This window comes from Capra hircus, chromosome 21 (assembly GCF_001704415.2).
Source record: "Capra hircus breed San Clemente chromosome 21, ASM170441v1, whole genome shotgun sequence".
In the NCBI taxonomy this organism is placed as follows: domain Eukaryota; kingdom Metazoa; phylum Chordata; class Mammalia; order Artiodactyla; family Bovidae; genus Capra; species Capra hircus.
In genome coordinates, this window is record NC_030828.1 from 10,931,224 (window position 1) to 10,956,357 (window position 25,134).

A 25,134-nucleotide genomic window follows, 5' to 3' on the forward strand; every position below is an offset into this window, starting at 1 on the left:
TTTGTACACAGTCTGATTTCAAGCAAGTATTTAAAAGTCATAAGAATGTGCTGTCCTTCACTTTCAGAGATTCTGTAATAGATAAAATATCACAAAGAAGTTTTCACATCCAGCATGTCACTTTATACTTACTGGTATATATCCTTCAAATCTATACCCCATTTCTATCTGTTTCCGTGATCACTGGTATAGGATTTCACTATTTTTTATTGGTAGTGGTGATGGTTTTGTTGCCAAGTCCTACTCATCGCGACCCCATTGACTGTAGCCTGCCAGACTCCTCTGTCCATGGAATTCTCCAGGCAAGAATACTGGAGTGAGTTGCCATCTCCTTCTCCAGGGGATCTTCCCAAGCAGGGATTGAACCCTGGTCTCCAGGATTGCAAGCAGTCTCCTGCATTGCAGTCAGTTTCTTGACCAGCTGAGCCACTGAGGAAGCTCATTTTTATTTTCTTAGTCTTCCGTCTTGTCTTCTTGCCTTCAAACTTCTCCAGCTCTTTTCTACAACCACCAAACCTCTCCTTGTGCCTGAATTAATTTAAAAAATTAGTGAGGATTTTTTTTCTTTAGTTGGAAGTGACAAAACTCTATTTAAAATTATCTAAACTGGGACAATTTTGGCGGTTCAGCGGTTAAGACTCTGAATTTCCAAGGCAGAGGGCATGGGTTTGATCCCTGGGCAGGGAACAAAGATCTCGCATACCTCATGGTGTGGCAATAAATAAATAAATAAAAGCATCTAAACTGAAAAGGGAATTTATTGAGCCATGCAAGTGGGGAATGTGAATGGTTGATACAGATCTGGCTCTCAGAGGATATTATCAGGACTGTGTGAGTCTCTTAATTTCATGAGCTTGATTAATTATGATTGCCTCTTTCACAGATAGAATTTCTCAATGTGGTAACAAGATGTTTTCAAGAACCCTAACCTAAATTTCGCTCTACCCAACCACACTAATAGAAAAAAATATTTTTGGTGGGGGTAGGGGGAGGAGGAAGAATACTTGGGAAATGTTATGGCTATTTCCACGTGGTTTATATTTCATTCTTGAATAATCAAACGTTATGTCCATGAGCAGGGGGCCATTCAAATGGATAAATCTGGATAAGAGGCCAGAATTAAAACTCTATCAAATGTCCAATACACAATAATCAGTGTAATAAATGAATAGACAATTAGAGGAACTATGCAACATGATGAAAAAATAAAAAGTAAAAAGCAGTTAACAGTAAATGTTACAGGTATTCCAAATATTAGTATTATAAAACATACAGTTTAACTGTATTTACCATGCTCAAGGAGATAAAAGACATAATGGAACACACAGGCAAAGAACTGAAAATTATAAAAACGAACCCAATTAGAAATGTGAATTAGATTAATGACTTGATTGGTTTAAGGAGAGAGTGGACACAGCTAAAGAGAGTTTATGAACTTGAAACTACTTTGAAAGAGCATGTACTGATTATGAACAGAGAAACAAAAAGTTATAAGAAATAATGAGATACGTAGCATGAGCGTGCATGCTCAGTTATTCAGTCATGTCTGACTCTGCGACCCCGTGGACTATAGCCCGCAGGCTCCTCTGTCCTTGGGAGTCTCCAGGCAAGAATACTGGAATGGGTTGCCACGGCTTCCTCCAGGGGATCTTGCTGACCCAGGGATCGAACCCAAATCTCCTGCAGCTTCTGCATTGCAGGCAGATTAATTATTGCTGAGCTACCTTGGAAGCTCCAAAATATAGCATCTGTAGTAAATTAATTTAATCAGGTAAATAGTATAGGATAATCTTTATGCAGAAAAAAATGATTACATATGGAATCTCAGAAATGCAGAAAGAAACAAAAAGCAGTAGCCAAATGGTGAGTTGGTGAGCAAATACAAATAATTATAGTACATACTTAACAATGATAATTATAAGCTTGTGATTTTAAAATACAAATTATTAAATTACACAAAAGTATGATATAAAAGTTAGGAAATACAGTGATCTAATTTCCTTTTACTGCCCTGTAAGAGCTTAATAATGACTAAAATTTGATTGTGAAAACTCAAGCGGTCATAGTATGATTCTATAACAACTATAAAAAAATTGTAAAAGGTACAATTTGCAAGGTAATCAAGAAAAATTTGGATTAATAAAAGATAGCTAATCAATATAAAAACATGAGAGCAGAAAAAAAAGGACATGAAATTAGCAAAATGATATGTTTAATCTCAGATATATGAGAACATATATTGAATATATTTGATTAAAATACAAAGATTGCTGGTCTTTCAGAAACACTAAAAACCAAATTCTGTACTGTGTAGAAAAGACATCTAAAGCATAGGGATATAGAAATATTTAAATCAAATGAGTGATAAAAACACACAATACAAATACTAATATAATATTTTTATGTTATATTTAAACAACAAAGTAGACTTTACAATAAAATACTGATAATTTTGATAATAAGTGTCAATTAAATGGTCTCTCAAGTGGGATGATAACAATTTTGATATGAATTGCATTTTATTTGTAGATTGTTTTGGGCATTTTAACAATATTAATTCTTCTAATCTCTTGAGCACAAAATATATTTCCATTTATTTTTGCCTTCTCAATTATTTTTATCAATATCTTCAGAGTTTCAATATCTTCACCTCCTTGGCTAAATTTTTTCATAGGTTTTTCTTTTGGATTTTGTTGAAATTTTTTATCTTAAATAGATGTCACATTTTGCCAAATGCTTTTCCTCCATCTATTGAGATGATCACACGATTTTTATTCTTCATTTAGTTAACATGGCATATCATGATGATTGATTTGTAGATACTGAGCCATCCTTGCATCCCTGGAATAATTCTCACTTGATCATAATTTAGGATTCTTTCAGTATATTGTTGAATTCTGTTTGATAATATTTTGTTGAAGATATTTACATTTATTTTTATCAGAGATATATGCCAGTGATTTCTTTTTCTTTTTTCCCCCGTGGTATCTTTGTCTGGTTTTGGTATCAGACTGATCTTGCATTGTAAAACAAATGTGAAAGTATTTTCTCTCTACACTTTTTTTGTGTGTGTGGGGTTGGGGGGGTATTGATTTTTCTTTGAATGCTTGGTAGAATTCACCAGTAAAGCCATCTGGTCTTGGAATTTGGTTTTTTGAAGGTTTTTAATTACTTATTCTGTTCACTAGTAATTCTTCTACTCAGATTTTGTGTTTTATCATGATTCAATCTTTGGAATTTGTGTGTTTCTAGGTATGCATCCATTTATTCTAGGTTGTTCAACTCATTGGTATATAATTGTTCATAGTGACCTCTTATGAGCCTGTGAATTTCTGTGGTATCAATTGTAATGCCCCTTCCTTCATTTCTGACTTTATTTATTTGCACTCTATTTTTTTGTAAGTCCAGCTAAATGTTTGTCAATTTTGTTTACCTTTACAATGGCCTTCCCTGGTGGCTCAGACGGTAAAGCGTCTGTCTGCAATGCGGGAGACTGGGGTTCTATCCCTAGATTGGGAAGATCCCCTGGAGAAGGAAATGGCAATCCACTCCAGGACTATTGCCTGGAAAATCCCATGGACAGAGGAGCCTGGTAGGCTACAGTCCACGGGGTCGCAAAGAATCTGACACAACTGAGTGACTTCACTTTCACTTTACAAAGAGCTAGCTTTTATTTCCATTCATCTTTTCTATTTTCTTTATTAGTCTCTATTTCATTTGTATATGTTCTGGTCTTTGCTATTTCTTTCCTTCACTCATTTTGAGCTTTTTAATTTTTTTTTTCTAGTCCCTCAATGTGTAAAGTAAGAATAATTTTTTTTCCATGCAAAAGGCATGTATCTCTATGAATTTTCCTTTTTAGAGCTGATTTTGTTGCATCTCATAAATTTTGATATGTTGTATTTCCATTTTAATTTGTCTCAAGGTATTTTTTATTTCTCCTTCACTATTTTTATTGAAGTTGTTTAGTAGCATGTCTTTTGATCTCTACATATTCGTGACTTTTTTCGAGTTTTTTCCTTGGAAAGGTTTCTAGTTTTATACCATTATTGTAGGGAAGAATGCTTGATATAATTTCAACCCTCTTAAATTTATTAAGAATTTGTTTTGTGGCTTAGATTTAGATCTTATGATCTATCATGGAGAGTGTTCCATGTGCTTTGAGAAAAATGTGTATTCTATGACTTTTGGATAAAATGTTCACTACATATCTAGTAAGTCACTTTATTCCAATGTTTTGTTTAAGGCACATATTTCCTTATTGGTTTTCTGTCTGGATAATTTATACTTTGATATAAGCGGGGTATTAAAATCCCCTGATATTATACTATTGTCTTTTTCACCCTTTACATCTGTTAACATTAGTTTTATAAATATAGGTGCTCCTATGTTGGGTACATATTTACAATGCAATATCCTCATGTTGGATTCACCCTTTTATCACTATATAGTGTCCTTTTTTTATCTTTTCTTATAATCTTTGTTTTAAAGTCTATTGTTTTTCTGAAATAAGTATAGCTACCTCAGACTTATTTTGATTTTCTTTTCATGAAACATCTTTTTCTATCCCCCCTCTTTCAGTCTGTGTTTGTCCCTACTGAAACAAGTCTCTTGTAGGAGCGAATAGATGTAGATGGGGCTGGTCTTTTACCCATTCAGCCACTCCATGTTTTTGATCATAAATTTTTGAGGTATTATTAAATCTCACTAGGAAAACATTTGTTTCGTCTAATAAGATGCAATTGCTTCTAAAGAGACATCTTCTCATGACCTAGATCTTTCTGGGATAAAATGCATTCTGTGTTCTAAGTATCCCTTCCTTTGCCACTGTATAATCATCCATCCAAACCAGTCATCCACCACAAGCCTTGGGCTGAAACTTAGTAATCTGTCAGTACTTAAAGAATGCTATCTCATTATTGGTGTATTTAGTCAAAGTGAGATTTATTTTCCCAATCAATAGATGTCTGCATCACAAAGTGTGTTCATTCTTCTCACCAATGTCATTTCACTAGAGAGAGCAGAAGACATTCAGTCATAATAGGCTGTGATCTCTTACAAACAAATGACAACCATTAAGTGTTTGGCACACATATGCTAGTGACCATGATCTGTAGAGTCGGTGAGCAAATTTCCCACAATACTTGACAACCTAAGCCTTCCAAGTATATCATATGCTTGCCATGAGTGGTAGTTTTACAGGGAACAAATAACACAGTAAATTATAATCACCTCTTCAAAATTGGTATGTTGTAACAGGACCTTTTTATTTATACTTTATCTTCACAGGATAATTCTCAGAATAAATGGTGAAATATAGGTATTAAAGAAATGAGGTAATAAACTTTTTTTTCCCCTATCACTGAGGCTTTCTTATAAGCCTGAGTGTCCTCTATTACTAGTTCTCTCTGACTGAATTTCCTTATATTGGAGTATCTAAATCTCATTACTGATAAGTAAAGAGTTTCTATGGATCAGTTAAGACTTGAAGATTTGTTTAATTTATATCTATGTGCTTATTTTACCAGTGATCATGTGAATACTATGGTTCTGGTCTAACTTTATTTCTAGCCTATGCCTACTCTCCTCCATCATTTCTTTTCAAAACAGTATGTTGAATATTTAATATGTACTTATATTTATGCTAAGAACTTGGAGATACAAAGATGAGTAAAATAATTTCTCTTCCCTCAAAGAGTTTCTAGGCCTGGGGGACATTCAAGGATAAAAATAGCTACCCACGGTCTCTAATAAGATTCTTCCCTTCTCACATTCACTTATATAATTCTAGAAGCATGTAGAAATGCAAAAGACCCCTAAAGTTCACTGTAAATATTTACTTAAAAGAAAAGCAAAATACTTCTTCTGTGTTATCAAGGTATTTAACAACTCCAGATAGAAATAAAACTGTCAATTGGCAAATTTACAATTTTAACAATAATCTAGTCTTTAAAAGATTATATATTTTTTTGTTAGATATGCTTTAAAAGTCATTGAATTTAAACTAAATATTTTGATACTGAATATTTGTAAGTTGCCAATGAGACAATTTTGGCCATATTACTAGTAGTTTTGACCAAGCAAGCACTTAAAATTTTCTTTCATGGTTCTGTGAATAGATATTTTTACACATAGATATTCATCTTAATTTTTTAAAAATTGAAACTGATCATATAGTCTATGTCCTGAACCTTGACAGAAAAGTACACATTTATTGTATACAATAGATGTATTCACAAGATAGGCTAAAACAGATTCCTCATAGCTCTCAAGTTTGCCAAAGACTGATTTCAGTTCAGTTCAGTTCAGTTCAGTCGCTGAGTTGTGTCCAACTCTTTGCGACCCCATGAATCGCAGCATGCCAGGCCTCCGTCCATAGACACACCCAAGTTTCTCATGCCTAATTAAATTTAAGGCAAAGTTATATAGAACTAGTTTAATCAAATATCCATCAATTCCACCCCCACTCCATATCCAGGCTTGCATCATGAAGCATAAATATGGTTGCTTGAGACCCATCCCTATAAAGAAGGAAGAGAGGGAAGACATTGTGATAAACCAAAGACACAGCCAGAAAACCATCAATTTCATTTCCTTATTTGGAGGGTGAGCAAATCTTTCACTTTTCCCAGAAGATTTCACTTTTATACATAATATTCTCATATAATTATTAACAGTATCCTCTTTCACTGATAGAGACAATATGTTGCTTTGGATAAGAACTATCTGATATATTTAGACTTTACTTATTTGATATAAATTGACTTTTCTAAATTAGACTTTCTTTTGGCTATGATTACTAGTTTGGGGCCATAAAATGAGATTGTTTCTAAGATATTAGTTTAGCAAATGCATAAGGAATGCCTATAAGTATGCATAGGCAGATTAAACTTTAGATGATCAGCAAAAATACAAACTCACATTATCCCAGAATATGTACATGTAAATCAAGCCAAGTAATAATCATCCAATTTTCAAAATATTTATAATCTATGACCAGAAAGATAAAGCACTGAGATCCTACCTAGTATTTATTACAGGTTTTCTAGGTTTCAGGAAGCCATGTTGGTTTTTTTAAGGTATATTTTCAAGATTCTTTATCATGGCTATCCCTATTTTAAAATGACTCTCATCTAAACACAGAGAATAGCCATACTATTCAAAGAAATGGGGACTAGGTGAAGTTTTCCTGGAAAGGATGCGTCAGTTTAAGCAATAAATAGAATTTTAGCCTGTTTCTTACTGTTTGTTCAGCACAGCTGATTAACAATGGAAGATTTAGAATGAGCCATTCATATGAAATAATTGATTTTGGCATACATGTTAAGCACAGGGAGAAGGAAACAATCAAGATAGAATGTCTTCTAAGAAGGCATTCCTTAGAAAATTGTTTTGCAAATTTTGAAAGAGGTGTTGGCAGCTTTTTAACGGGTGCTAAAGATAGGAGTGTCAGAATACACTTCTCCTGGGCTCAAACATTATTATCTGCAAAAACCTGGGTTAATATTAAGAAACTCACAGTGAAAATTTTGCTTCTCTGATCATAGAACTGTGTACCTTTCACTCTGGTTTCATTTTCTTACTTCAATGCCAAGAGGATAGGAGAGAACCAGATATGCAAATTGAAACCAAAACATAAACAAGGATTCAGTCCCAGGGTACAATCCTCAGAGGAAAAAAGGAAGTTTATGAACTCTACGTTCAGTGGAAGCAGGCTACAAAAGAGTTTAGTTGTCCTTCTAGAAAACAAAAATTAATTTGCTTTGGCCAAATTAAAATTAATTAAAATTATGCAATGTCGCCCTTGTGTTAATTTTAACGGTGAGGTTGTTGTGATTTAAGGCTACAATTAGTTCTAGTGTTTGAAAGAGAAGCTCTGTAATCGAGACAGGACATTTTAATAATCCTGGTTATAAACATTTAATACATCATCTTTAGGGACTCACAAACACATTGTAATTAACTTTTACAACTGAAATAAATCAGATTGCATTAGCATATTGCAAAGGAAAAAATCATTTGCATGATTGAAAACAGCTTCAGAAAATTATGTATAACAGGCTTCATGCAAACACCAGCAAAACTTTTACCAGGTTTCTTATATGAGGATTCTTTTTAACAAGTACAGTTGAGGATTCAGTAACTAATTATGACTTTCACCATAAAAGGAAATATCCTGGTTTTGAAGAAGCAGCAAGAGGCATTCTCTGGTCACTAGAACTATGTCCAACTTTATTGTAAACTAATTAGGAAATATTCAAATAAAGATATGATGACTTGGTCTGTAGCTACTTCTATGCTACAAGCAAGTAATTTGGTCAGGAGAAAAGAAATTTTATTCATATGTTATTCATTTGTCTAGTGCTAAAATCTTTAGCAGGAAAAGAGATGCTGATATTGGACAAACAAGTGTTCCTTTGCCCAGCACTCAATCTGCTTGGTAGAACTACCAATGCCTTCCTGACTGGTTGAGCTGTGACTGATATGCAAGCTCTGACAGTCTGCATGTTCACTTTGGAACTGAGCCAATGGAACAAGTTCTTATTAAATATTGGCTCCTATTTTTACCAAAGAGATTTCAGGTCAGTTGTACCAATTGGATGCCCCATTCATCCTTGGGCTTTGGTCAATTATTTTGCCTACTAAGTGATCACTGGGGCCTAGTAGTTAATAAAAGCAATACAGAATCTAGGTTTCCTAGGTTTGAATCCTAGTTCCATCACTTAGTCACATTGTATTCCTTGCCTCAGTTTCTCTATATAAAAACAGGATAATAAAACATGCTGAAAAGTACTCTTGTGAGGAATAAATGAGATAATGCATGCCAGTCATCTTAGCATAATGTCCAGAACACTCAATTAGTAAGCACTCAATAAACATTAATGATTATCACTGTCACTAATATTTCTATGGGCTATCCTTAGGCCAATGCCTAAAGGAAGAGGGGAATCAGTTCATTATGGTCTGGAGGCTGGTGACTTTCCTGTATAGACTCTAACCAGGGCTTTAACAAATATGCAATTTCCATTCATTTATCCAATTAATATTGTGCCCCTGCTATGTACAAAACATTATTAGATTTGCAAGAGAGGACATGTTTGTGACACTGGGACTGAAGACAAAATAGACACAGCAGAGTCAGGGATCAATCAACTGGTCAGAAGTCTCACCAAGTTATGAAATTAGGGGGAAGAGCATGGCAAGTTTAGATTTCAGGTGTCTAGGCAAAGTAACTAGAAGCCTACCTCCCACACTTTCCCAATGCTCCCTCCAAAAGGGAAACAGTTTGAAAAAAACCTAAGAATCCCCAAGTAGAGCAGGACAAAAGTCAAAATTTATGGCTCAATCTTTGGCCAAAGGAAAGGAAGCAGGGTAAGGCGTGCTGGTGAGAGTATTCTGAGTTGCATTGAGACTGTTCCCCAGGATGGTTCTGAAATAGTCCTTTCTCCCTGCTACTAGGATCAATGATTAACAACTAAATGACAAGGATAATGACAGCATTTTGGAAGGAAGGTTAAAGCTTATCATTTTGATACGAAGCAAAAAAGAGATTGTTGATTATACAAAAACAGGTCAGTGGTTTCTCTTCAAGTATTTCTACTCAGATTTGCATTTAATTTTGACTCTAGAAATGGATCATGAATGAACTGAAAATGCAATTTGCTCTTATAAGTTTTTCTTCATTTAGGTCTTTGTTTTAAAAGCAGAAGGGTCCCTATTCTGTCCCTTTCTGGGGGAGGTACTTGGACTTTTTCAATGGGAATCTTCTCATTTCTCCTGAGGCTATAGTTTATTGACTTAAAAGAGCAGTAGTTTAATTAACAGAAGAAATGAAGCCTATTGCATACTTAACCAGACATTTACCTAAAATCAATAATCTAATTGCCACACCTACAGAGGGGATAATGTTTATCCTATTGAAAACAATTCATTTGTATCTACATGTTAACAAGGTGATTGGTGGTTTGTTTAAGAGACTAACCTGATCTGTAAAGTGATAATTTATTGAACAATCAATTAATCTTTTTAGTACTCCAAATATAAACAAGCAAGGAAGAGCCACAGTGTGTCTGCTTATGAAAGGTCAAATTTAACAGACTTCCATCTTGAGCTCTTTCTCAAACAGCGCAAAGATGTAGAGGCAATGAATAAAAATTTTAGTTTCACACTATCCCCTTGGACGTGACACTTTCACAGGGAGTCAATAACATGCAAAACATTTGCAAATACATAAAGTAGTTTAGACCTATATCCTGTCTTTATAAAGAATTCTTACTTTAAATTGCATTTACCTTATGACAGATACCCATCAAGCCTGTCCCAATGATTCTGGTACACCCAGCTGTATAAACTTACATATTCTCTAGGCTTTTAACTCAACAGAAGGAAGAATTGTTTCCTATCTAGAAAAACAGATTATTACATTTATCTAAGACTATGGGCCAGTGTCAAAAATCTTTAAGTTTTAAGTTGAATTAAGTAGCCCACAGTCTGCATGTTTGTCCAAAGTTTATTTCAATTTTTTCATCCTGAATAACTGAATGTGAGGTTTCCCAAGATGTAAGGTACTCCTTGTTTTATAACTGTTTTCAAAGCATTTCATTTCTTAAAATAGTCATAGACTAATATGAATTCTCTTGCATCTATCTTCAAATTTGACTAACATTTAAATTCTAGGATTTATACCAAGATAGTCCAACCTGCTAAAAACATAATTGATGTAATAATCATATCAACCTGTGTCCAGGTATGAAGAGCAATTTAAATATCCTAAAGATTTCAAAGACTTGGACTCAATGTCTTTACAAACTTCATAAAATGGATGTATAGCTGCAGAAGAGCAAACAAGGAGGTGGTTATGGGAAAACACAGTATGCCAAATTCATCAAGGGAAAAAAAATTTTAGGTTTTAGACAAGGGGTTTTAACTTTGGGTTTTAAGCAGAGTCATTCTTCATTTGGGGTTCTAGAGCAAGGGGTCTAAGATGAAACTGCATGGGCAAAAGTTGCATCTTTATTTTCCCTGATTTCTAACTGAAAGGGAGCATTCCCTTTCATTATGAATATGGATTAGACGTCATAACAGTACTAACAATACCTGTGAAATGTCACCAAGAGATATCACAGATATGTTCCTATTATATTCCACGTGTTACAGATAACTCAGAGTATTATGTGTGCACAATACATCTTTGAACTATAGTGGATGGGTAGGTATGAGACCTGTGACTGCTGCTGCTGCTAAGTTGCTTCAGTCGTGCCCAACTTTGTGTGACCCCATAGATGGCAGCCCACCAGGCTCCCCTGTCCCTGGGATCCTCCAGGTGAGAACACTGGAGTGGGTCGCCATTTCCTTCTCCAATGCATGAAAGTGAAAAGTGAAAGTGAAGTCGCTCAATCGTGTCCGACTCTTAGCAACCCCATGGACTGCAGCCTCCCCCGCCAGTGGGATTTTCCACGCAAGAGTATGGGAGTGGGGTGCCATTGCCTTCTCCAATGAGCCCTGTGACAAGATTCCATTATTTACTATCCTAACAAAGAAAAGTGTATATTGTGGTATGATGTTTGTCTTTTTAAACATTTTAATGATGGCTTTTTAGAATGCATTTTTTTAATATATTTAATGTATTATTTTTTAAGTGTGTGTATGTGGTGTTTTTTTTTTTTTTTTTTCAATGAGAAAGTTTCATAGGCTTCATCAGTCTTCCAGAAGAATCCATGGGCAGATGTTCTTGGAAAGACTCCTGGCTTGGAGTTCCACAGCATGGTGATAAACTTCCCCGTATAGCGCGCAAGGCAGACTTGCTCATGGGTCAGGGAGCATTTCCCTGGCTGCGGGCTCAGATTCAGAATCCTTCTTATCCAAGCATTATTACCAACTATGGGCTTCCCAGGTGGCTCAGAGGTAAAGAACCCGTCTGCCAAATGCAGGAGCCACGGTTTCAGTCCCTGCATTGGGAAAATCCCCTGGAGAAGGAAACGGCAACTCACTCCAGTGATCTTGCCTGGAGAATCCCATGGCCAGAGGAACGTGGCAGGCTACAGTCCACGGGGTCACAGAGTCAAACACGACTGAGCACACTCATGCACGCACTAACACCAACTATAAGCACAACTATTACCCTCTGATGGCTCCTCTTTCATTCCCACAGAAACTATTTTAGGTGAAATTTTCTACAAATAATGACTGTAACAGCAGCTATCATTTACTGAGTACCAGTACTTTACCTATGTTACCTAACCAGGACTCACCAGGATCCCATGAAGTGGGTGTTTTCATTGAATAGATATGAAAAATAGCTTAGAAGGGGACAGAGTCGGTTTTCTAAAATCTCTGCTTCTTCCAGTATCCTAACACCAACAACTGCGTTTTTTTAAGAGAAGTAATGAGGTCATGTATGTTCAAAGACCTTCATATTAGCCAATAAATAAAACATAAAGTATATATTTTATCATTATCGTAATATGTGGCTCTTATCAGTCAGTCTTCCACATGGCTTTGTATGGCAATTATCTAATGCTTTATTGTTGCTTTTGAAAACAAAAAAAAACTGGATTATTAAGAAAATCAAAGCACGGAGAGTGAAAGGAATGTTCTGGTCAGAAGATGTTGGCATGACTTAAGACCCTCTTTTTAGTAGTACTTTTGTGCTTAGTACTGAGATGTCATGGAGTTGAATGAAACTATTCCTGGGCCTTCAGGGGACTCATGAGTGTAGGAGAGATGGCAAAAAATCTACCAAAAATAAAAGATAAAATGATAGAGCTGAGGTTTATGGAGTAAGCCATATGTCAAATGCTTTTCTGAAAGATCTCTATATAATAAGCCACTTAATCAAAATAATTTCAAGAAGTAAACACTAATTTCCCTCATGCGTACAATAGGGAACTAAGGCAAAGAGAGGTGAGGTTAGTTGCTTGAGGACAGTATGTGGTGGAAGAGCTGGGATTCTGACCAGGGCTCGTGCTCTAAATCCCTGCCACTCATAATGAACCAAATGTTCCTAGTGTGGTGGCACCAGTGATGAAGTAAAGATGGATTCTGATTGAAAAACTGCCGATCATTTTCCCAACCTGTGTTATATACACTTGAACACTAATCTGAGTCACCTGACTTAGTAGATATCACCGAGTCTCTACTATGATAGTATTAGCCACTTCTGACAATGCATCATCTCAGTTGTCACAGAGATTTATAACCATTTTGGATCTGACCTGTGAAAGCAGAGAGCTGATTAGGAGGATCAAAGGACAATTTACATTTTGCATAAATATTAAAAATTCCCATAAACATTTTCCATTGAAAAAGTGGCCAAAGCACTTATTATAAATAAGGAGATTATCATCCAGGAAGAAAAAAATCCCATTGACTTTGGGAGGTAAATATGTTCATAGGGGGATCCCCTTCCACATTCATATATGTTTATTTTTTATATAAATTTTAAAAATATTGGAGATACATTTAGAACAAGGATAGAGTACTGTATGATTTACTTATTCACATTTTCAGGATTTTTCTATTATATTATACTTGGTAAGAGAACTTAAATCCAAACTAATGTTTTGCCTCTTCACTGATTCTCAGTATAAGAATTTATTTTTTATAAGAACTTATTTTTTCTTGAGAAATCATTTCTCTACGCAACAAGGAAGGGTTTGGTTTTTTTATTGTTTAATTTTTAAATTTATTTTATGCTTGTTCCTAACATAATTTAAAGTATTTAAATAATTTTGGTCATTGGAATACTTTTTTAAGATACACATTCTTCATTTTTTCATTGGGATTCTAAAGTCATCTATTTCAAGTATACTGCTACTATTATCCGATTTATGATTTTTCCTCTTTTAAGAGTGTACTCGATAGAATGCCCTGTGTGCACATGTGTGCTTAGTTATTCAGGCGTGGCCGACTCTTTGCAACCCCATGGACTGTAGCCCTCCAGACTCCTTTGTCCATGGGATTCTCCAGGCAAGAATACTAGAGTGGGTTGCCATTCCCTTCTCCAGGGGATCTTCCTGACCCAGGGATGGAACCCTGGTCTCCTGCATGGCTTCAGGGTCTTTACTCTCTGAGCCACCAGGGAAGCCCATAGAATGCCCTACCAATGATAAAAGACTAATTTTCTATCCTGACTCAGATGGGTCCTTCAGGAGTCTATGTTCAGAATATATACCAGAATAAGAGTTTTCATAACATATTTCAAGTATTGGAAAAGAATAGAGTTTACTCATGTCTAAATAGGTATCTATTTCTGGACGAGAGTGAAATGTGAGACCCTCCAATGTTTAGTGTTGAAAACATAACAGAGAAATTAGGCAAAGGCCTGGTAAGAATTGGAGCAATGAGCAGGAGAAGCCAAGTAAAGCCAGAGCAAATAACAGACTGGCCCCAAGTCTGAAATGAGAGTTTAGAACTTAGGAGATCAAGCAAGACAAGGCAAACTATAATTTGCACACTGGAGACCCAAGCGAGTTTGTCCAGTCAGTATTCCAGAGTAATGAAGCCTTTTTTCAAAATCCATAGATCAGCTCATGAGAATGTCCCCTTGACGAATGTTAAAACCTTTGTATTAAACACTCCCGCTACGTTCTTTTACTTTGAATTCTCCTTAACCTATTAGGACTCCTCACACCTTTGCTGGAATTGAACTCTGCAATTTCCTTTCATTCCTTGAAAGTGGACAAAAGTGGATATTAAAGAAGCTAGGGAAAGATCCAGGAGGTAAGAGTCAGTCCACATAGGTAGACCATATCACTTTTTTTTTTTTAATCATGCAGGGACGAGTTATCATTGAGATTTCTTTTAAAACAGAATTTTTACTTTACCCCTCAAACTGCTGTGGCTAGTTTGTTTCCAATAGTTTGCCTGTTATCAATTCTGGCCTTCCATTTTTCTGAGGACTATTGTCTTAACGCATTTAACCCTTTCTAGGTTTTGCTTCTTCATCTCTGTTTTACTTTTATGCTTTTGGACTTTAGCCATACACAAACATCCCAGCTAATCTTTCCAAATTAGCACAGCACCAGCTCTGGAGGGTCTCATTAGATGTGCAGCTGAGATTTATCAGATCTCATTTGCCTAATATGGAGCCTAACTTTGGGCACCTGGCCCTTGCAGTGGGGGGTAAGGGAGAATAGGAACGGGTCTTTTGTCACTGCTATGCAGACTCACTAATTTGCTCCGCCTAATAAAATTACAAATGAATACAGCTTTATTCCCATTGCCTTTATAGGTTATAATAACCTTGGTACCCCATAACCTCCTGCTAGCTGAATTAATCAGATCATATTAATATTTCTTCTTACTTTCTTTTAACTGGTTCTTCTCTTAATTAAAGGGGCCAAAGACGTAAACAGGGTAGGTGACTAGAAACATGGCGTCAGGTTATAAACAAGGCTCATTAAAAAGATGGATGTGCAAGCCGACTGCAAAAATTGCTTACTTCGCAAGTGTGCATTTTGTAATTTCCTGACGACTAAAAGAACTAATGCCAGACCCCACCCCCTCCCTTTTTTCACATGTATAAAAGATGATAATTTTTGAATGCTGGGGTGGGAATGGCAAAGCCCAGGAACCTATTCATCAAGTAGAATAAGGTCTTTCATATTATAAAACTCCACTCCTTTCCGATGAGCCTCCAAATGTGAAATATATTCGAAAGAGGAGGAAAGGAAACAAACAAATAACAAAAACCAGTTAGTGAGCTAAGAAGAAGAAAAAAAAAAAAAGATGAGGAACTTTTAAAAGAGAACATTAACATGTATTAAACCACAGTTAGATTGGAAAGAGAAAATCAGGAATTTCTTACAAGACAGATAAGTCTTCTGAACTTGCAAATATCCAAGGATGCATAGGACCTGGACACATGGTCCTGGACACACAGAACGCAATGAGAGCTTGATCTTTATGTGTGAAAACAACTGTCGAGGTGGACAGTCCATGATACCAAGCTTACACAAAGTTTTAAGGGCAATAATCCAGTAGAACTTGAAATGGTATGATTTAGGAAATGTAATTCTGGTGTATTTTCCACTGTTGTAAATACTTTGAATCCAATCATGCACTGAAATGATGGTGCACCTAGACAATGCTGATAAATAGGTTCACATAGATGGAATGATTTTTTAATATTATACATGTATTAGATAAAATGCATACATTATGCATATTATGTATTTATAATATATAAATATGCATATGTATAATATATGTTTCTATAAGTATACTCACACAAATTTAGAGGCTCATTCAATTACGGTCCTGGCTTTTGAAACTTTTGCTCACGTTCACTTGCCCTAGCAAGAAGGCACCAGCATTTCTATTCTCACAGCAATTACCAGCAAAGCCCAAGACCACGGTTTCCTGTCCTTCCATCTCCCTCCTCGACAAAAGAGAAAGTGATTCTGACAGGTTGATGCACAGCATGACCAGGCAAGACCTCGCTCCTTCATGAATAAATTAGAGATGAAAGTTTAACGGATCCCCTTGCATTTTTATGGAGGGACCTCATCCTAATTTACCTAAATGCTTTGAGTAGAAGGAAAGAAAATGTAAGAGGCTAAGGTGGAAAGGTTAAAATCCGTGTTTAAATGGAGGGTTTTTTTTTTTATTCAACACACCACAACACATGGATGCCTGCAACTATACTGATGATTCGTTACTCAAACGTTTGCGGCAAAAACCAAAGAAAGGAAGATTTTTTTCCCTGCCACTATTGCTTTTCATATGAGCTGCTGCAGGTGTGACCAATAATTCTGAGTTCAAGAAATCCGGTTCAGATAAGTTGTATATAAAAACATATAATGCAGGATTGGAGACTCTGAACAATCTGTATTTAAGATCATTTTCTCAATGGAGCTCAAACTCTGTGCAAATGACATTTTTTTTTTTTTCCTCAAGCACTTCTAGTATATGCTTCACAGAGTGACCTATTTTAGTATGTTCCTCACCGATGCATTTTTAGTACTAGGTGGGCGTACCAGGAGATGGCGGGGTATGGTCAAAATATATGGTTTTCCCATATAGGATCAGACCAGTGGGCTAATGGTTTTGGAATCCTCCTGCTGGCGGTGGCCATTACCTGATGCTTCAGAAGCCAGGAATGAATTTGCATGACCCCAGCCCTTCAGATGTCCCCTGTGGAAAAATAGGAAATTGGCAAGGAGGATCATTTCACGGATGTGCTGAAGTTGTCATTCCTAGAAAATCTCTGACTTCGGCTCTGTGCCTGGTGAGTTCACTTACAAATGTCTTCTGAGCTGTTCCTGTTGGCAGTTGATCGTTTTATAGGGAGAAGAGCCCTAAACTCATTCTTAATCCTCCTTGCCTTTGGCTCTTGAAAAGGTTGCTAAACACTGAGAACTGATAATATTGGGACTGAACGTACAGACTTGTCAAGCATGGCTGAAACCATGAGGGAGAATATTTTTAAAGAAGGGTCAGTGAAGAAAATTAAATCATTTCAATCACTTATTTTTTTAAATGGTAGTTTAATATTCCGCTGTAAAACAGCAGAGGAAAAATAGAGGCACATCTCTTCATTTTGTAATTCCACTATTCCCTTAATACTTAACCAGATATTCTTAAGGTTTAAATATGTGCTTTGTGTTTTAAGTAATGCTTTCTTAGCATAAAATCATTTGAACGTCTCACTGTACTTTGTCTGAATAAGGAAAACTCTAGTCCATGGCATACCACATAAACATTTTTATAGAAAGCCTTTTAATTTTACGTAAGTTTTTTGTAATTGCCATATGTGTTTCAAAAATAAATAAACCTCAAGGACGAAATATGCTATTTTCATCCCAGCGATTCTGAATTTTAATAACCATTCTAATTTAGTATTAACTAAAAGCTTTAGTAAAAACTAAAATTATTTCTGTTTCACAAAAATAATTGTGAGACACAATTATTTCACATTGTGTTTTTTGCTGAAATGACTCAAGTTTTGGAAATATTTACCATGATCCACCATTAAAATTTCCAACAACACCTTAATGAGCTTTTGGGAGCACCCAAGATTTCTACTAAACAGAAGCACAGCATTTTCAGAGTCCTGCCTACTAGCTGTGCATATTTTTCTGAATTAAAACTCTTTTTTTCCCTTCTCTTTTGATCATCTTTCTGCAATGGATTGTCTTGCTTTCTCTCTCTCATTTGTCATTAGAGGAGTGTAATTTCAAGACCCTTTTATTCTACTTGCAACTTCCTCTAAACAAAAAGACACAATAAATAAACACAGGAGATAAGACAGTTCCCCCACCACCTCCACCCACTCTTTTCCCTTGAATCTCTTGGGCCGCCAGAACCACTTTAGTCCTTCAAATATTGTCCTGAATTAGTATCCATGCTGATACAGGAGGCAAGAGTGTATGATAAGAATAAACACCAAATGGGGTCCCAACTGTAATATGTGTATTGATATATATTTTTCCAGTACTTTTGGCAAACCTATCTTGCTGACTATACTGATGAAGGTTGCAAGTAATTGTGTATGCGTTTCTGTGAAAGATAAATGACCTTCCTTCCCAAGGACGCTTGGCCAGGCCTTAATCCTGAGTGTGTGTGTGTGTGTGTGTGTGTGTAACTGTTTTTTTGAAGGCCTGACAAGGCATCTTGATCATTTCCTCATTTTGAGGCCTACCCACAGCCTCGCACACGGCCCCCCTCTCTGAAATGTTATTATTCTGTCATGAGGCCTTCTACGGCCAGGATGTTACTTCATTTCCACGTTTTGTCTCAGCTCGAATGTGAATGATGCTCTTTCAGCAATATACAGCCGCTTGAACTCCCCGCTGCTGGCTTACATAAATATACAACACCCGTCTCGCCCTATAACTCACGTTAGGCCTGGAAAAATAGTGACTTCCTTTATTGGTCAGATTCTCTTGCAATTCCCAACAGCTGTACGTTCTCACCTCTGGGGATCCTTATCTTCAAGTTTCCATTTGTCTCAGCACTATTCCAGTGGATTGCCAATAAAAATGATTCCCGTTTTTATAACCCTTGAGAACACAGGAGCCAGCTTTCCAGAGAACCCGATCCTCCCACCCGTGCCCCCCACATACACACACAATCAAACAAACAAAACCTTCTTTCGACTTACAAAAAAAAAAAAGATGTGGTTTGTGTTTAGGAGAGATGGCCTTAAAACTGAGCAAGTTGGAGGGTTCGGGAAAATGTGAAGTGTGGTTCTGAAACATTAATTATAATCAAGAAAATCTGTATTTTTCTTCCTTGAGAGAACAAATTGGGAAATATGGCATGTAATCATTAAAATAACACATGTTCAGAGGTGTATTTAATATACATAGAGGTAAGTAACTATCAAAAAGGAATACCACGTTCATATTACATTAGTTACTTTATCTTTGCTAAGAAAACTTAATCACTTCCTTGTGCCTCTAAACTGAAAGGTATTTTAAAATTTCATGGGTTCTTTGAATTCATTATTAAAAGAGAAGAGGTAGGAAAGAAGAGTGCTTTTGAAATGGAAATTTCTATACAGTTAAATGGTAATATAATGGCTGCTGGCTGGTGCTTCAGTTGCTAAGTCATGCCCAACTCTTGGGACCCCATGGACTGTCGCCCGCCAGGCTCCTCTGTCCATGGGATTTCCCAGGTAAGAATACTGGAGTGGGTTGCCATTTCCTTCTCCAGGGGACCTTCCCCACAGAGGGATTGAATCAGATTCCCTGGTACAAGCAGTATCCTGACTGCAGGTGGATTCTTTACTGGCTGAGCCACCAGGGAAGCCCAATGTAATGGTTAGAGGCACTTAATGTAGTTACTGATGCCAGTGAGTGATGAACTTGAGGGAGGGCTCTGCTATTTAGTGCTGTGGAATCTGGGATAACTTACTACTTATCTCTGAGCCTCAGTTGCTACATTTGTCAAATGGGGGCTAAGTTTCTCCCTCTCAAGATGTGTTGAGAATGAAAAGAGATGCAATAACTAGTATAATTCAAAGTGCTCTCCAAATAGAAGATCTATGTTATTTTATTCCCTCCATACTAAAGTTGTGGTTACACTCAGCAGTTTTTAAATAAAACTGTTCTGGAGGCGTAGGGCCATGAGATAAAGAGCATGAGTATTGTGGGTAGTAGTATCTGTTCCACAATACCATACACTCAGTGGAAGGGCAAGAACAGTAAATATTAATGTGTTAAAGCTACACTTAAAAAAACAGAGATGTGGATTTAAGAAACAGAGAAACCACCAGATTAAAGTGAGTGATACCCTTCTCTTTTATGACCTCACAAGTCTCCATAAGAGGAAGCAAGATGGTTGCAGACATATAGCATGTGTTCAGTTCAGTTCATTTCAGTCACTCAGTCATGTCCAACTCTTTTCAACCCCATGGACTGCAGCATGCTGGACTTCCCTGTCCATCAACGACTCCCAGAGTTTACTCACACTCATGTCCATTGAGTTGGTGATGCCAGCCAACCATCACATCCTCTGTCGTCCCCTTCTCCTCCCGCCTTCAATCTTCCTCAGCATTAGGGTCTTTTCCAATGAGTCAGTTCTTTGCATCAGGTGGCCAAAGTACTGGAGTTTCAGCTTCAGCATCAGTCCTTCCAATGAATATTCAGGATTGATTTCTGTTAGGATGGACTGGTTGGATCTCATAGCAGTCCAATGGACTCTCAAGAGTCTTTCCCAACACCACAGTTCAAAAGTATCAATTCTTCGGTGCTCAGTTTTCTTTATAGTCCAACTCTCCCATCCATACATGACCACTGGAAAAACCATAGCCTTGACTAGACGGACCTTTGTTGGCAAAGTAATGTCTCTGCTTTTTAATATGCTATCTAGGTTGGTCATAACTTTCCTTCCAAGGGGTAAGTATCTTTTAATTTCATGGCTGCAGTCACCATCTGCAGTGATTTTGGAGCCTAAAAAAGAAAGTCTGTCACTGTTTCCACTGTTTCCCCATCTATCTGCCATGAAGTGATGGAACCAGATGCCATGATCTTAGTTTTCTGAATGTTGAGCTTTAAGTCAGCTTTTTCACTCTCCTCTTTCACTTTCATCAAAAGGCTCTTTAGTTCTTCTTTGCTTTCTGCCATAAGGGTGGCGTCATCTGCCTATCTGAGGTTATTGATATTTCTCCAGGCAATCTTGATTCCAGCTTGTGCTTCATCCAGTCCAGCGTTTCTCATGATGTACTTTGCATATAAATTAAATAAGCAGGGTGACAATATACAGCTTTGATATACTCCTTTCCCAGTTTGGAGCCAGTCTGCATTCCATGTCCAGTTCTAACTGTTGCTTCTTGACCTGCATACTGATTTCTCAGGAGGCAGGTCAGATGGTCTGGTATTCCCATCTCTTGAAGAATTTTCCACAGTTTGTTGTGATCCACACAGTCAAAGGCTTTGGCATAGTCAATAAAGCAGAAGTAGATGTTTTTCTGGAACTCTCTTGCTTTTTCCATGATCCAGGGGATGTTAGCAATTTGATCTCTGGTTCCTCTGTCTTTTCTAAAACCAGCTTGAACATCTGGAAGTTCACCGTTCGTGTACTGCTGAAGCCTGGCTTGGAGAATTTTGAGCATTACTTTACTAGCGTGTGAGATGAGTGCAATTGTGCGGTAGTTTGAACATTCTTTGGCATAGCCTTTCTCTGGGATTGGAATGAAAACTGACCTTACCAGTCCTTGGCCACCGCTGAGTTTTCCAAATTTGCTGGCATATTGGGTGCAGCACTTTCACAGCATCATCTTTCAGGATTTGAAACAGCTCAACTGGAATTCCATCACCTCCACTTGCTTTGTTCATAGTGATGCTTCCTAAGGCCCACTTGACTTCACATTCCAGGATGTCTGGCTTTAGGTGAGTGATCACACCATCATGATTATCTGGGTCATGAAGATCTTTTTTGTATAGTTCTTCTGTATATTCTTGCCACCTGTTCTTAATATCTTTTGCTTCTGTTAGGTCCATACCATTTCTGTCCTTTATTGTGCCCATCTTTGCATGAAATGTTCTCTTGGTACCTCTAATTTTCCTGAAGAGGTCTCTATTCTTTTCAGCATGTATTAGAAGATGGAATTCTAGGGGTAGCTTTGTGCCCAGTGGAAAGTGATGATTTATTATGCAAAACTCTGACTTCTGGTATCATTTTCCTTTCCTGCTCCCACTGTCCACCATTGCCCCAAAGAAGGAATCGTTATCTTGGAAAGCAACCTAGCTGTGTTCAACATGGTAAACCACCCCCAAAGACAGCTCCCAAATTAACTAAAATTATCCTTTCACCATTTACTGCTCAATACATCCCAGAATACCTTGGCCACCTGATGCAAAGTGCTCACTCATTGAAAAAAATCCTGATGCTGGGATAGATTGAGGGCAGGAGGAGAAGGGGACGGCAGAGGATGAGATGGTTGGATGGCCTCACTGGCTCGATGGACATGAGTTTGAACAAGCTCCAGTCTATGGGGACAGGGAAGCTTGGCGTGCTGCAGTCCATGGGGTTGCAAAGAGTTGGACACGACTGAGTGACTGAACACCAACAGCATCCCAGAAACGTAAAGTTTCTTCCTTCCTGCTCTCCTTCCTTGGATGTACATGCAAAAGTTGCTTTCTATACATTCTCCTTGATACTCTCACATTAGACCCAAATCTCCAAAACTGTCTCTCTGAATGGGAGGTGATTGTAATCTTAGAGCCCACAACACTGAGCAGCTCTATCTTCTATTGCCCATTACCTCAAACAGCTGTGGGTAGAACTTAACATTTTCTTAGGGTCAAATGTTCCCTTGTTGGTGGGGAATTTTTTCTGCTCTAAATGAAATGTTACAAAATATATTTTCCCCCCACAAAGCTCTGGAGCTGTTTTATTTATCCAACCGTTCTGAGGACTGTAAAACACGCTATTTCACGTTGTAACATAAGCTCTTTTTTAAAGTGTGCCCTGAGTATTTGCAATTGTTATCAGGCCCAGATGTATCCGAGTGTCAGCGTGAAGCTTGGGTAGTTGGCTCAGATATACAGAACATAATTAGCTCAAAGGCCTCTGTGCTGTTTGTGGTAGGAGCATTGTCTGGGAATAACCATTTGCTTCTCTTCCCTCCTCTTCTCCGAGAAACTCCCCACAACCACCGCCCACTACCCCCCCCCCCACCGCCCCGCCAACAAAATTGTGGCAGATTAGACTCTCTTTTTCCTGACACTGAAGCTGTTCAGAGAAGTGAAAATATATGTCTCTGAGATTTTTGAGTGAGAGAGAGAGAGCCAGTGACAAAAGTTAGCTGGAATAAAGAAGCAAGATGAATAAAACCTGGGACTGGAAGTAGACAAGTTTAGAGGGTCTCAAATAGAAAACGTTGAGTGTTAAGCCTGTGTGCTTGAAATCCCAAATCATATTATTTTTCTTTCTTCTCCATTCAGTTTTCTCCTTCTAGACCTTCAGTGCTAAAAAATAGTTCCATGAAGGGACATTTACATTTTACAGGCAGCATTTCCCAACCAGTGCTCTAGCCAATCTGATATGATGCAACCAAGGAGGGGCATGGGCTAACCAGAGTTGCATTCTTCAGAAAACTGATCAGTATATTCGTTTCAGAAAAAAAGGGCAAAACCAAACAAAAATAGGTAAGTAAGTTACCCAACGCAGTCCACACTGGTAAAGGCAGCATAATTCCTTCCTGACCCTTGCAGGAAATCAGTTTATGCCCTGAAGCATGAAATTTGATTGTAATTATTTTAGCTTGCTCCGCTACATATGTTATTGATGATCTTTTCTAAAAATCACCAGCCTTTTAGAAACCCTGCCATAGTACTTGACTCAATGACCTGTAAGGTATACATAATAGAAAATAAACCATGCAGGGTTTTGCTATTGATTGTTCCACAGAACATGCTTCCTAAAGAGCAAAGCACCCATGTTATTCGACAATGGTATATAAAGCAAGATTATGTTTACAAATGTCTAAATATTTATAAAATGTGCAAATTCCACAGGCAGTAACCAACAGCCTGGGAATCTTGAGTGTCTTAAAAACTTAAAGTTCAAGTTCAAGTAGACATTTTGCCCTTTGCTTATAAAAAGCTGTGTTTTTTTTTTCTTTTTTTAAGTTCACCGAAGTAATACATTGAGATAATTATCTTGCTGATACAGATTTTCAAACCCACTGCTGAAAATACACATTGTGGTGAAGACTGCAACTAGTCATATGCATATAACAAAGTTCTAAATAACCTTTTGATCCCTCACTTTGCTTTCCTGCTCAATAAATGAGTAAAAAGACAGCTGCTACTGTTGCTAAGTCGCTTCAGTTGTGTCCGACTCTGTGCGACTCCAGAGACGGCAGCCCACCAGGCTCCCCCGTCCCTGGGATTCTCCAGGCAAGAACACTGGAGTGGGTTGCCATTTCCTTCTCCAATGCAGGAAAGTGAAAAGTGAAAGTGAAGTCGCTCAGTTGTGTCCAACTGTCAGTGACCCCATGGACTGCAGCCTACCAGGATCCCCTGTCCATGGGATTTTCCAGGCAAGAGTACTGGAGGTAAAAAGACTAGATATGTAAATAAAGAATAAAGCAATCAATAAGCCAGGTAGTACAAAATTTGAACTTCCTACTGGTGGCCCCTGAGAGTCCCCAAGTGGTCCCCAAGTCCCAACATGGAGACTTGTGACATTTGTGTATTTGTTGTGGTATTTATGGGTCTGGTGGCAGAACTAGTCTCCTCTAGTAGTGTGTTATCTTAAGAAAATCATACATTTGTCTTGGTAGACAGGAAAGTTCTTTTTCATAATACAGGAAATGCGTGACAGCATATATAAGTTTTCTGTTATTTTTCTCTTTGGAGAATGTCGCCTTCCGTTCTGAACAAGAAAACCTAATTGAGAGATTTAAATCTTAATTGCAACTTGAATTCCCACCCACATCCCCTGCTAAATCAAGTTTTACTCAGGGTTTCTCTTTAGTCTCAGCTTCCAAAAATTTAATGCAAACCTACTATATGGTGTATGAACAAACATATATAGTTATTGAGGGGAAAGGGGGGGAAGGATAGTTAGGGAGTTTGAACTGACATTTACTCACTGGTGTATTTAAAATGGCTCACCAACTAGTACCTACTGTATGCACAGGAAAATCTGCTCAATGTTAGATAACAACTTAAATGCAAA

At 37.3% G+C, this 25,134-nt stretch overlaps 1 long non-coding RNA gene across 1 annotated transcript in view; it reads right to left on the reverse strand.

Moving 5' to 3' along the window:
* LOC106503347 overlaps positions 367 to 25,134 on the reverse strand; it is a 61,470-nt gene continuing 36,702 nt past the window's right edge. Inside the window, exon 3 of the long non-coding RNA XR_001919921.1 lies at positions 367 to 528. This is a non-coding gene — a long non-coding RNA (uncharacterized LOC106503347). The remainder of the gene's footprint in view (positions 529 to 25,134) is intronic.